A 6920-nucleotide genomic window follows, 5' to 3' on the forward strand; every position below is an offset into this window, starting at 1 on the left:
CAGGAAAAATGAGGGTACTCAGCAAAACTCATGTTTCCTTTCTCCATCTTGCCTCTCACCCCAGTAGCGGACAATATCAGTGCCAGCCCATAGTTCCTGGGCCATAGCCCTTCAGTTTGTTGGAATATGCACCAGTGTCTACAAATCTTTGCTTATAGCTTTTCTCCAAAGCAGCTGAAGGCTGCTGTGCCCTCCTGCAGGCAGACAGGAAGTGCTAGAAATAACACCCCCCCCCCCCACGGGAGCAGTCTTCTCCCTCCACATGGACTAATTCTATGGCGTGCATTGTTGCCAGAGTCTCCTCAGTAGAATTATGTCCCAGGTGCCCACAGGGTGGTTTGCTAGCACACCTTTTTCTGGCTGCTGTCCCTTTTTCTCACCTCTCCATTCCCCTACAGGTGTTATCTGCACCTCCCAAATAGACTACAGCTGACCCTTGACCAACGCAGGTTTGAATTGCTTGGGTCCACTTCTACGTGGATTTTTTTTTTCAAGTGGCCATGCAGTTGAAGCCCATGCAGTTCAAGGATCAAGCAGTGTAGAGAATCGGCCTACGCAGAGGGCCCGTGAAAATTACCGTGGGTTTTGCATCGTGCAGGCGGGGTCCGTGTTCTTCATGTCCACATCGCTCAAGGGTCAAGTGGGCTTGTGTTGCAGGTGGAAATGGGGTTCTCTCACGGAGTCTCAAGGAGAGCATTCTGGGGGCCCCAGACGGGAGGATAAGATGCAGTGGGAAGATTTATTGTAGAAGCAAAATCAAAGAACTGACCCCGGGTTCCCCCTGTCTCATCTCTGTCTCTCCCACTGTGGAAAAAGTCCAGCCTTGTTCTCATCAAGCTCAGAAAAAAGGCCAGTGTCCAGAGGTTCTGTGTCATGTCAAGGTTTAGTCCAGTTTAGTATCTGTCCCCATAAGCTAGTTTAGTCTGTTCCCAGCTGCACTTGGGCTGACACTGAGCCCAGGCCTGCACTTGTTAGCCTGGGCTTGGAGTCTGTGCAGCTGCCAGGCCCCAGGTGGCTGCTAGGCCCGCGTGGCTGCTATGGGGAGAGACCTGGCAAGTGAACAGGGTGGAGGGGAGTTACTGGACCAGAAAGAGAGCCAGCTTTGTTAAGCTTGGATTATATTATCTTGGGCTAGGGAAGAACCAGGCATTTTTTTCAACCTAACCAATCCATTTCCCAATCCTTTGCTGGTGAAGGTTGGGTCTTCCCCCTAGCCAATCCATTTCCTAGATCTTCCGAGGTCTGGGTCCTTTATCCAATCCAATCCTTTTCCCAGGCTGGGTTCTGCTCTTCATGATCACCATCTGAGTTCCAACTGCACATGTGCGTACCCCTTCTATGCCATCCTGGCTTCTGCTGGGTCACACGCGCAGCAGAGGAGTTTCTCCTGCTCTTATTATTCCTCTCCGGGTAATGACAAGTAATGTCCTTCTTGCCCGTTTGGCCGATTAGGTCCCAGAGGGCCGAGGATGCAGACGTCCCCTGGAGAGCCTGTGACTGCTGCAGCTTCCTAGCCAAGCAGGCTTATTATCTGGTTCGGGCTGAGTACTCTGTGATTCCCTCGGCTCCTCTCTTTTAGTGCTGTTTAGTTAGTTACCTGCGCTAACACTTGCACCCAATTCCTGGATTCAAGTCTGGGAACTTAAACCAAGAGAACTCTTCTCTCTCTTGTCTATGTCCCTAAACTGCCATATCCCCCCCCCCCCAAGCTGGGTGCATTGTGTGGCCTAAAACGCACAGAGTTCTAGGAATAGAGTTCTCATCTAATATATGATCTAAAACAGGACATTCCGGAGAGTGAGGGAGCACCATGAAAAAAGCCCTCCAACGGGACAATAGGCATAACCCGGCACTGTGCTGGGAAACCGTGATGCGTGGCAGCCCGTCTCAGAGAAGCCTCACCCCCTTCCGGTGAGACGTCCCCGTCGGAGTCCTGGTGGCTGACCACGGCTGGGCTCTGACACTCCGCAGGGGAAGGCCGCAGGCTCCTTGGCTCATCTGTCAGAACCCGGGGCCTCTAGTGCCCGGAGCCAGCAGCAAAGCAGCACACCATTCACAGGGGAAGCACATTTCGATTTCGAGCACTCCCACAAAGTCACAGTTTTTAAGGAGAAAAACAACACAGATTTGTCAACGTCTGTCACCTCCTTTGGGCAGCTGCAGCTTTTTAAGAGCCAAGGGGTCCCCAGTGGACGGGGCTCACACCAGAGCCTGAGGAATGATTGACTGGAGGGCTTTGCTGAAATTGACTGCTAATGTTGGAATCCTACTTAGCCGGACCCGTTTCCTGTGCACGGGGGCTGCCTTGGGTGTGCTGGGGCCGGGAGGGGCGATTCCCAGGGAAGGAAGTCGCTATGCAAACACCCAGCCCGTACAGGTCAGGTTTCAGCCTTGCTTTGCTAATTCCCCTTGCAGTCTTTTTTTTTCCCCCACAAACATTTAAAGTTAGATAGCTATATAAGTTCAAATGTTCTTTTATAGAGTGAAATAAACAGCTTTTACAGCCTGAACACGGCTTAGAGATCAGCCGTTCACCACAGAAGTATTTGAACTGAAGAAGATGGCATTCTCATCCTATTGTTAGCTATATATATATATTTCTACCCCAAACTAATAGGAGGTAGCTCGTAAGTTAGCTAGCTGCTTCTTCAGTTGCCAGGGGAGGAAATTAGTGCAGCCTCTGGGCATTTTGCGACAAGGCTGCCCCCCTCTGGCTCCCACCACAATATGATTTGTGGAGAAATCAAACGTTTCAGAAAGAGCCAGCTCAGAATGGGAGGCAAGTCAAGGTCAGGGTCCCCTTGGCGGGTCGCTCTCCGCCCTCTAGGTACCACTCCTAACTTCTCCACATAGCTCACACCTTTTTCCCAAGGCCCACAGAGGCAGCTGAGTTCAGGGTGGACTCTGGCTTAGGCAGCCTCTGGTTCCGAACAACATGTGATGGGTGGGCTGGGTGGGAAGGCCGAGGAGCACGGGCAGGGACGATGGCTGCAAAAGGGACCCTCACGCTCCTTTGCCAGCTCAGTCCTTCTTATTCCAGGAGCACCGGCAGCATCCTGCCTTTAGGGTTCAGCCTACATTTGGGGATTAAGAAGCAACTGGGCCCTGGCCGGTTGGCTCAGCGGTAGAGCGTCGGCCTGTCGTGCGGGGGACCCGGGTTCGATTCCCAGCCAGGGCACACAGGAGAAGCGCCCATTTGCTTCTCCACCCCCCACCCCCTCCTTCCTCTCTGTCTCTCTCTTCCCCTCCCACAGCCAAGGCTCCATTGGAGCAAAGATGGCCCGGGCGCTGGGGATGGCTCCTTGGCCTCTGCCCCAGGCGCTAGAGTGGCTCTGGTCGCGGCAGAGCAATGCCCCGGAGGGGCAGAGCATCGCTCCCTGGTGGGCAGAGTGTCGCCCCTGGTGGGTGTGCCGGGTGGATCCTGGTCAGGCGCATGCCGGAGTCTGTCTGTCTCTCCCCATTTCCAGCTTCAGAAAAATACAAAAAATACAAAAAAAAAAAAAAAAAAAAAGAAGCAACTGGAACACTCATGCAGGAAGCTGCCTCGTAGTGACCCATGCTGGCTACACCAGGGGTCCTCAGACTTGCTCGCTTACACTGAAGTGGTCAGTGCTCATCTATTCATTTTTTTTGAAAGTCTGCAAATAGCAGGTGTGCTGTGCACACATCACAGCCCTCTTGCTATTCCAGTGCTTTGATCGGTCTCTCTCTCTCTCTTCTCACCAGCTTTTGTAATAAAATATTGTGACCTCAGAAAGCATCTCTTTACAGCAAGCCCCACCCCGCCATCTTCCCTCCAGCCTGGCTTCTTCCCGCTCTCTGGCATTCACTCCAGCCACATGAGGCATCTTGCCCTATTCCCAAAAGTTCATTTCCTTCAAGCAACTGAGTCCTTATTCTGGCTGTTCAGCTTAGAGGGATCTTCTCCTCTTTCAATCTTGAGAATTCTTTCGCAAGGGCTGACGTAACAAAGTACCACACACTGGGTGAGTTAAACCATGGCAATTTATCCTCGCACAGTGCTGGAGGTTAGAGATCCCAAATCAAGGTGGCTTTCAGCAGGGCTGTTCCTTCCGAAGGTTAAGCAAGAATCGGACGTCGGCCCCTCCCTGAGTTTCCAGGAGTTTGCTGGCCGTGTTTGGCATTCCTTGGCTTTTCGAAGCACCCCTCTGATCTCTGCTTTACCTTCCCACGGCATTTTCCCTGTGCGCGTGTCTCTGTGTCTAAATCTCCCCTTTCTATAAAAACCTCAGTCACTCTGGTTAGATCCGCAGTGTCCTTACCTTCAAGAGGTACTGACGGATAGAAATTCAACATATGAATTTTGGGAGGTGGTAATTCAATGCCCTTTGACAATGCCCATTCCGTGAGTCAATACAACAGTCGAGAGCTTACCCCACCTCCCTGGGCACCCACTTTTAATTCTTTTCCATGGCTGGAATATAGCAATGATCTCATTGATCTGAATTCTTTGTTTCTCTCTATCTCCTGCACCGGTCTATACAATGCACAAGATCGTGACCCCATTGACCCCCTTCAGCCATGGATGCTCAGGGAATGTTTCTTGAATGAATGATGACCCATTCCGAATCGCCTCCTTTTTCACTGAGAGATGGAGAGGAAGCGTGGAGAGCAAATTCAGAAGGGACACCGATAGCCACCTTTATAGAGAGGTCACAGGGAGAGGGGTGTTCCCTGGGCTCCCGTAGAACTGTCATTTCTTCTTGTCCCACCTTAAAGTCACCATTCATCCTCTCATTCCTTCTACTCCTTCTGGTTTTTATTATATATAAAATATATATATAATTTATTTTATTTTTTTAATTTCCAACCCCCTTACTCCCTGCTGCCATCAAGACACTTACCGCACATGCCCCTGATGGGTGCTGAGTCTGAGTCACAGCGTCTATTGTCCCGCGGTCGAGGGAGGCGCAGAGGACTGGAAGTTTATCAAAGTATTCCTCACGCAGTTCACAGGCTGTCAGCAGTTGTTTATGCCTTCGTAGTAATCCCGGGATTTATATTTATTTTATTCTGATGATATAATAAGATGTATAATTGCTTTTGAGAGTTCGGAATTGCTTTTGCAGAAATATGGGGCTTGAGTCATGAATCCTAATGCCTGGCTGCCAACAAGCTTCTGTCATGCTGGGGAGGACGGTGCCTGTCTCTTCTGAGTTAGAAGAGGAGGCTCCACAGCCCAGTGAGTTCGTGGAAAGGGAGAGAACGTGTGATCTCGCTCTCGCAGCAGGCTTTCTGGGGAGCTAGTTCTTAGCTGGGGCTATGTGTACTGGACACATTGGCAATGCTTCTCCCAGTGCGTGCGGAAGGAGAAGCCGGGGCGGCCATGTTTGCACAGGGTGACTCTGCTTCTTGGTCCTACCTGAAAAATCTCCTGGGCAGGTACCCAGGTCAGGTGGGGCCAGCCTGCTTCACTCTGGAGACCATGAGCTAAGCCTCCCTGAATGTGCTGTGAGATGAGGACAAACTCTCGAGCAATAAGGGCACACAAGGCTAGAGCCAGTGTTGCTACGACCAACCATATGCCAATCAAAGTTAGAGAGGAAAGGAAACTTATAACCTTACACAGAAGTGAGGCCTGCACGGAGGAAAGAGAAGTCTGCGTCCAGGGAAAAGCAAAGATACAGAGCTACCTCGATAAACGTTTACTATCCGGGTTACCAGAACGGCACAGTTCCCTTTCATAGACCACTTCGGGAGGTCATTGATTTATTGCAGTAATGCTGTCCATGATAAAGACCCCATTATGTGGAAACTCCAAAACGACATAGCATAGAACTGTTCTGATTTAGAGTTCAAAGTAGAGATAACTTGGGTGGTCTGTGTAGGTATCAGTTACCTATGCTGCGTAACAAATTTTCCTAAAACCTGCATCTTCAAACAATAAACACTTGTTATCTCATATGGCTTTCCACAAGTCCAGAACCCAGGAGCAGCTTAGCTGGGTGGTACTGATCCCCAAAATAGCAATCGGGCCATCGGGCTATTGGCCAAGTCTGCCTCTATCTGAAGACTTGGCTCGGCTGGAAAATTTGCTTCCAAGGTGTTTCATTTACCTGCCTGGCAAATCAGTGCCGGTTATTGGCAAGGTCCCCGTTCCTTGCCACGTGGACTTTTCCCTAGGGCTGTTTGGGTATCCTTAGGGTATGACCGTTGGCTTTGCCACAGTTACTGAGCCAAGAAACAGCACAGCAGAAGGAATGTTCTGTGACATACCCACGGAAAGGCCACTTTAACGTTGACAACACCCAGGTGGTTACACAAGTCAGCCCCACTCAGTGGGAAGAAGACTACAGAAGGGTACAGAAACCAGAAGAGGGGGGTCATTGAAGGTCACCTTAGCTCCTGGGCACCACTGTCCATGATTGAGAAAGACACGAACTTGTAAGAGAGAGGAAAGTGAGGCAGCACCTTTCTTCAAGCGCTTCCTCAGATGTTACTCAGGTACAGACACTCGTCCGTCTGCCAGACACACCTTGTCTCCATCCACCATGGTTCACCTTGTTCCTGCGGTCTCGGTGTGCCTCCTTCTCTCTCTTCCTTACACCACTCCTCACACCCGCCCTCCAAGGTACTTCCTGGAGAGCTCTCCTATGGTGTTTATTCTGTTCTGTGGCTGTATCTTGAAACAGAAACTGTGCTAAGGTTTGAAGAAAGTAACTAAGGTAGGAGTTGGTTGTGTAGGTGTCAGGAGAGCTGAGAAGCCGATGGGCATGGCCCGAACCCCTGGCTAAACCTCAAGTGGGATGCGAGTCCCTGGTCTTGAGTTTCAGCCTGTTGGTTCATCTCAAGCCCTCCCCAGAACTGCCCGCCCCAGCCAGGACAGGACAACCTGCTCAATGCCGAAATGAGCAATGCTCTGTAATTCCAAACCAGCGCTGGGAACATCTTAGAATATG

At 50.8% G+C, this 6920-nt stretch overlaps 1 non-coding gene across 1 annotated transcript; it reads left to right on the plus strand.

Annotated features, from left to right (window-relative positions):
• The first annotated feature begins 3102 nt into the window (after positions 1-3102).
• Positions 3103-3178, plus strand: TRNAD-GUC (transfer RNA aspartic acid (anticodon GUC)). Its single transcript has one exon. It is a non-coding gene; the product is annotated as a tRNA-Asp (tRNA).
• The last annotated feature ends 3742 nt before the right edge of the window (positions 3179-6920 follow it).

Source organism: Saccopteryx bilineata, chromosome 6, assembly GCF_036850765.1.
Source record: "Saccopteryx bilineata isolate mSacBil1 chromosome 6, mSacBil1_pri_phased_curated, whole genome shotgun sequence".
NCBI classification, from domain to species: Eukaryota; Metazoa; Chordata; class Mammalia; order Chiroptera; family Emballonuridae; genus Saccopteryx; species Saccopteryx bilineata.